The 6000-nt window shown below is 40.0% G+C and overlaps 1 protein-coding gene across 1 annotated transcript in view; it reads left to right on the top strand.

Annotated features, from left to right (window-relative positions):
- Positions 1-2627: 2627 nt before the first annotated feature.
- Positions 2628-6000, top strand: part of MYBPH (myosin binding protein H) — a 41270-nt gene continuing 37897 nt past the window's right edge. Inside the window, exon 1 of the mRNA XM_083358585.1 lies at positions 2628-2846. The gene's annotated coding sequence lies outside the window, so the exon portion shown is untranslated. The remainder of the gene's footprint in view (positions 2847-6000) is intronic.

The raw sequence follows: 6000 nt of genomic DNA, 5'->3' as shown, positions 1-6000 counted from the left end.
CAACAAAGAAGAAAAATAACAGCTCTCAAAAGAAACCAGCATGGCTGCATAAAGAACTCTGATAAATTGAAAGATAAAGATAAAAAGGACAAGTATAAGAATTGGAAAGAGGGGCACATAAGGCAGAATATCAGCAAATAGCCTGTGCCTGCAAAAAATAACAAAAAATGCTTCTTTCAAAATATAAGAAACAAGAAAAAAAATTAAGGAAATGATTGGTCCATTAGTGGGGGAAAGTGGCAAGAAGGTGACAAGCAATAGGGAGAAAGCAGAACTATTTAACTCGTTTTTTGCATCTGTCTTCACACAAAGGGAAAAAACAGCACAACCTAACAAAACCAGTGCCATAAAAAACAGGATAGAAATGCAAGTTAAGATAGGCAAAAAAATGGTAAGTGAACACCTGTCCAGCCTAGATGAGTTCAAATCACCAGGACCAGATGGATTACACCCCAAAGTTCTCAAGGAACTGGCAGACGTGATCTCAGAACCACTGAACTATATTTTTCAAAGATCCTGGAGCACTGGGGAACTACCAGAGGACTGGAAGAGAGCTGATGTAGTTCCCATCTTCAAAAAAGGGAAAAAATAGATCCAGGAAACTACAGACCTATCAGCCTGACCTCAATACCTGGGAAGATTCTGGAAAAGATAATCAAACAACAAATCAGCGAACACCTTGATGCAAACAAAGTCATCACTAAAAGTCAACACGGGTTTGTCAAAAACAGATCATGCCAGACAAATCTTATTACATTCTTTGACCAAGTGACAAAATTAGTGGACCAGAGTAATGCTGTAGATATAATTTACTTGGACTTCAGTAAGGCATTTGATAAAGTAGATCACAACCTACTACTTGATAAGATAGAAAAATGTGGGTTAGATAGCATCACCACCAGATGGATTCGTAGCTGGCTGACAGGCCGTACTCAGCGTGTGGTCCTCAATGTAACTGCATCTACATGGAAGGAAGTGTATAGTAGTACTTCAGAAGACAGGCTTAAAATACAGGAGGATCTGGACAGACTCGAACACTGGGTGCTATCTAACAAAATGAAATTCTGTGGTGAAAAAAGTAAGGTTCTACATTTAGGCAGGAAAAATCAAATGCACAGGTATAGTATAGGTGGTACCTTGCTCAACAGTAGTAACTGTGAGAGGGATCTCGGAGTCCTAGTAGACAATCACTTCAATATGAGCCAGCAGTGTGCTGCGGCTGCCAAAAAAGCACACTGCTAGGCTGCATTAACAGAGGGATAGAATCAAGATCACGTGAAGTACTAATACCACTTTACAATGCTTTGGTAAGGCCACACTTGGAATACTGCATCCAGTTTTGGTCACCACAATGTAAAAAAGATGTCGAGACTCTAGAAAGGGTACAGAGAAGAGCAACAAAGATGATTGGGGGACTGGAGGCTAAAACATATAGGGAACGGTTGCTGGAATTGGGTATGTGTAGTTTAATGAAGAGAAGGGTGAGGGGTGACATGATAGCAGTGTTCCAATATCTCAGGGGCTACCACAAAGAAGAGGGAGTTAAGCTATTCTCCAAAGCACCTGAAAGCAGGACAAGAAGCAATGGATGGAAACTAGTCAAGGAGAGAAGCAACCTAGAACTAAGGAGAAACTTCCTGATAGAACAATTAACCAGTGAAACAACCTGCCTCCAGAAGTGGTGAATGCTCCAACACTGGAAGTTTTTAAGAAGAGACTGGACAGCCATTTGCCTGAAATGGTATAGGGTTTCCTGCCTGAGCAGGGGGTTGGACTAGATGACCTCCAAGGTCCCTTCCAACTTCTTCTTCTTCTTCTTCTTCTTCTTCTTCTTCTTCTTCTTCTTCTTCTTCTTCTTCTTCTTCTTCTTCTTCTTCTTCTTCTTCTTCTTATTATTATTATTATTATTATTATTATTATTATTATTATTATATTGTTAAGTTTTCAGTCAGAATAAACATACTGTCTTTTTTCTAATCAAAGAAGTCAATTTGGCCATCTCAGCAAGCTTCATCACTTTCACTATTATTCATCCATTGAAAGTACTGCCAAATCTTTCTATCTTTGTGCATAAAATAATATCACTGTGATTATCATATATAAAAAACAAAGTTCCATTATTTTTTCCTCAATTGTTTATCCATCAATCGCAAGAACCCTTATGGTCTCCATTATATAACAATCCTTGAAAATACTTTGATTCCTTAAAATCCTTTGAATATATTTGAATCCAAAATTTTCTAGCTTTTTTATACAGCCACCAAGAATGACAAAATCCCTCTTCTTGTTGTTCACATTTTCAACATGAAGTGCCTTTGCACATTTTAGAACATTTTTTCTGGTGACATATATCAATCGTATATCTTTTAATACAAATTCTCTTTTAAGGTAAAGGACTAAATTTTAGTCCTTTCAACCACTTATTTTCCTATTTTTCCATCTGCATGTTTTTGACTTCTGGGGCTTTGGGGCCCTTTCCTCCCCACTCCACTCCTATTTTTAAGAGTTTCACAGTTTCATTTCTTATATTATTTGATCTAAGTGAGATTATAGTTGAACAAAGAGGCAAAGCACTTTTTGGAGCTCGTTTATTTTACATATGATATGAGCTATTGCTTGTCAACCAGCAACATCACTGGTCTTCATTCTCTTATTTCAGGACATTTAAAGAACATAAGAACGTAATCCTAGCCCTTATCCTGGTGGATCTGGTCAGGCTTTGGTTTCTAACAGGAACCAACCAGATGCCCTGGGATTTTCGCATGCTGGTAATGGAGAGATAATTCTTCTTTTGCTGTTGCTCCACTGCTACTGGTATTTGAAAACATGCTGCCCTCAACTTGAAGGTAACTTTTTGTTACAAGTTACTAGTTTTTGATCGACCTTTCCTCCATGATTTATCCAATCCTTTTTAAAGCTGTGCCAGTTAGTGGCCATAGGCACAATATATGGTGGTGAATTCAGCAGGTTATGTATAGTGTGGAGAAAGGTTTCATTTCGTTGGGTTGAGTTTTGGCTTTTTTTTCCCCTTGTCCTAATTTTCCTTTGAGCTTTTTTGGATTAACTTTTGTGTAAATATTCTGAGAGAGGAAGAAAAATGTGCTTCTCCATTTTCCCTGTCCACTTTTTCCACGATAGTAGTATAAGTACATACAAACTTTTAATGGATCTTATCAGTAGTTTTGATCAGTGACGTCATCAAAGTAAACAAAGCCACGTGCTGATTACGTCACCAGGCCATGCCCATAAATGGAAGTGACGTTCGCACCCCTCCTCCCCGGAAGTGACGTGCATAATCCCCACCCCACCCCTCATGGTACAGGACTCACAAGGCCATAACCCTAGCCGGATATGACGTGTCTGCCCAACCCCATCAAAATAAGCATGGGTAACCCTAGCAGATAAGGTGTGATATAAGGTGATAGCCCTATTTCCAGATGGTGCTTGCCAAACCTAATCCCATCAACAAACATGTGGCGGTCAAGCTTCTGTGTACTTGATTACATTAGCCCTAGACTAATTCCATGGACGTGCAAATCCAAAAGAAACACAGAGACCTGTGTTTTTGGGAAACAAAACCCTGCTTTTGGGGGGGGGGGTGATAATTAAAAAAAGCTTTTTATTTCTAATCATTCTAGCCTAATGATGCTTTTAATTTTTGTGGAGTTTTAAAAATCAATACCTCAAAAGCTGGGGGTGGGGGGGGAAAAAGGAACATAGAGCACACTGAGAACGTCAATATCCAGCATGCCCTGAAGGGGGGTGAAAAACAAGTAGGCAAATATTTTTTGGATGGTTTTGCTGTCATAAATGACACCCCCACAGCTTTTGAATTTTATGGTTGTTTTTTTCATGGGTGCCCTGTCTGCTACTCTTAAAAAGAGACTTCAACAACTTACTTGGTTCAACATATGGCACCCTGCACAGCCGTACTAGGATTAAAGAAGAGGACCTCAGGAGCCAGGGTTATGCTGTGCGCTGCATCTGGGAACACGAATGGAGGGCCTTGGTGGAGGCTGACACCTCTTTGAAGCAGTTTCTGGTTGAGAATAAGCTCCCAATACCTTTGATACCTCGAGATGCCTTTTTTGGTGGTAGAACAAATGCTACATGTCTTTACTACAAACCAAAACCTGGTGAACAAATCTTATATTACGATTTCACCAGTTTGTATCCCTTTGTGAATAAGACCAAGGAGTACCCAATTGGCCATCCACAAATTATCTACCAAGATTTTGGGGACATAAAACAATATTTTGGGTTAGCCAAAGTCAAAGTGTACCCGCCAAGGAATCTCTATTTTCCTGTACTACCCCACAAATCAGGGGGCAAATTAATGTTTAGTTTGTGTGCAACCTGCACAGAAAAACTGCAAACTACCCCCTGTAAACACAGTGATGAGGAAAGAGCTCTGACTGGAACATGGTGTACTGTTGAATTGAATGTAGCTTTAGAAAAAGGTTACAGAATTGTTGAAATCTATGAGATCTGGCATTTTGAAAGGGGCTATTTTCAGATTATATTAACGCACATCTCAGACAGAAACAGGAGGCCAGCGGTTACCCTGACTGGTGCAAAACAGAACAGGATAAAGAGCAATATATTCGTGATTATGAAAAGATGGAAGGCGTCTGCTTACGCCGTGAACACATTGAGGTAAATCCTGCAAAAAGGCAGATTGCCAAACTTTTTTTAAACTCGCTGTGGGGCAAGTTTGGTCAGAGCACCAATCACCTGACAACATCTGTGGTGACAAACCCTGAAGAATTATTCAAATACCTTTTTGTGCCCTATTATGATGTTTCCTCCTGTGAGTTTGTGGATAGTGAGACAGCCGTTGTGACGTGGAAAACTGCCAAGAACCATCCCACCAAAGCCTCATGTACTAACGTATTCATTGCCAGCTTTACAACAGCGTATGCACGACTGGAATTATACAGGCTGCTGGATGGGCTGGGCGATAGATGCCTGTATCATGACACCGATTCAGTCATTTTTGTAAGTAGAGAGGGGGCGTGGACTCCACCTTGGGGTGATTATTTAGGACAGCTGACAAGTGAGATTCCTCCAAACACTACGATAACAGAGTTTGTTGCGGCTGGCCCCAAAACGTATGCCTATGCTTTGTCCAACGGTGAAGCGGTGCTAAAGGTGAAGGGAATCACACTAAACTGCAGTAACAGCAAAAAGGTTAATTTTGACAGCTTGAAAGATTTGGTAGATGATTATTGTCTGTCTGGTGCAGAGAGAAAAAAAGAGATCAGGGTAGAACAGTTGGGTATTGTTAGGGTTAAGAAACAGTGGTCCCTTGAAACGCGGGTCCTCCGAAAAACTCTAAAAGTAGTGTATAATAAAAGGTTGTTAAAGAGCGAAGATTACTGTACGCTACCTTACGGCTATTAAGGATGGCAGAAAATATTGCACAATTTGTACACCCTTTCTCGTGTATTATAAGCGGTCCGTCCAATTCTGGCAAATCTTTTTTTATCAAACAAATGTTAGAACATGGTGATGTTGTGTTGTCTCAATTGCCTCAAAATATTGTATGGTTTTATAGCTGTTGGCAACCTCTGTACAAAGAACTGCTTAATAAATTCCCTTATATTAAGTTTATTGAGGGGCTTCCGTCTTCTTTTGAAGATGATGATTTGTTTCCGCCAAATCAAATTACTCTAGCTGTGATAGATGATCTCATGACATCGGCCAGTGAGAGCGATCAAATAGAGAAGGCATTTACACAGTACGTTCATCACAGAAACCTGAGCATTATTCTCATACTACAAAATCTGTTCTTTCAAGGCAAGAAAATGAGAACAATAGCTCTGAATTCCAAATATTTGGTTTTATTCAGCAACCTCCGTGATCAGATGCAAATTGTCACACTGGCCAGGCAGATGTACCCCACTAACACAAAGTATTTTTTAGAAGTATTCCAAGATGCCACTCACAAACCACATGGGTACCTTTTGGTAGATTTGGCAGCCACCACTCCAGAATCCT

This window comes from Vipera ursinii (genome assembly GCF_947247035.1).
Source record: "Vipera ursinii genome assembly, chromosome: 3".
Lineage (NCBI taxonomy): Eukaryota > Metazoa > Chordata > Lepidosauria > Squamata > Viperidae > Vipera > Vipera ursinii.
Note: the sequence above shows the minus strand (reverse complement) of the source record. Positions and strands in the feature narration are given on the sequence as shown.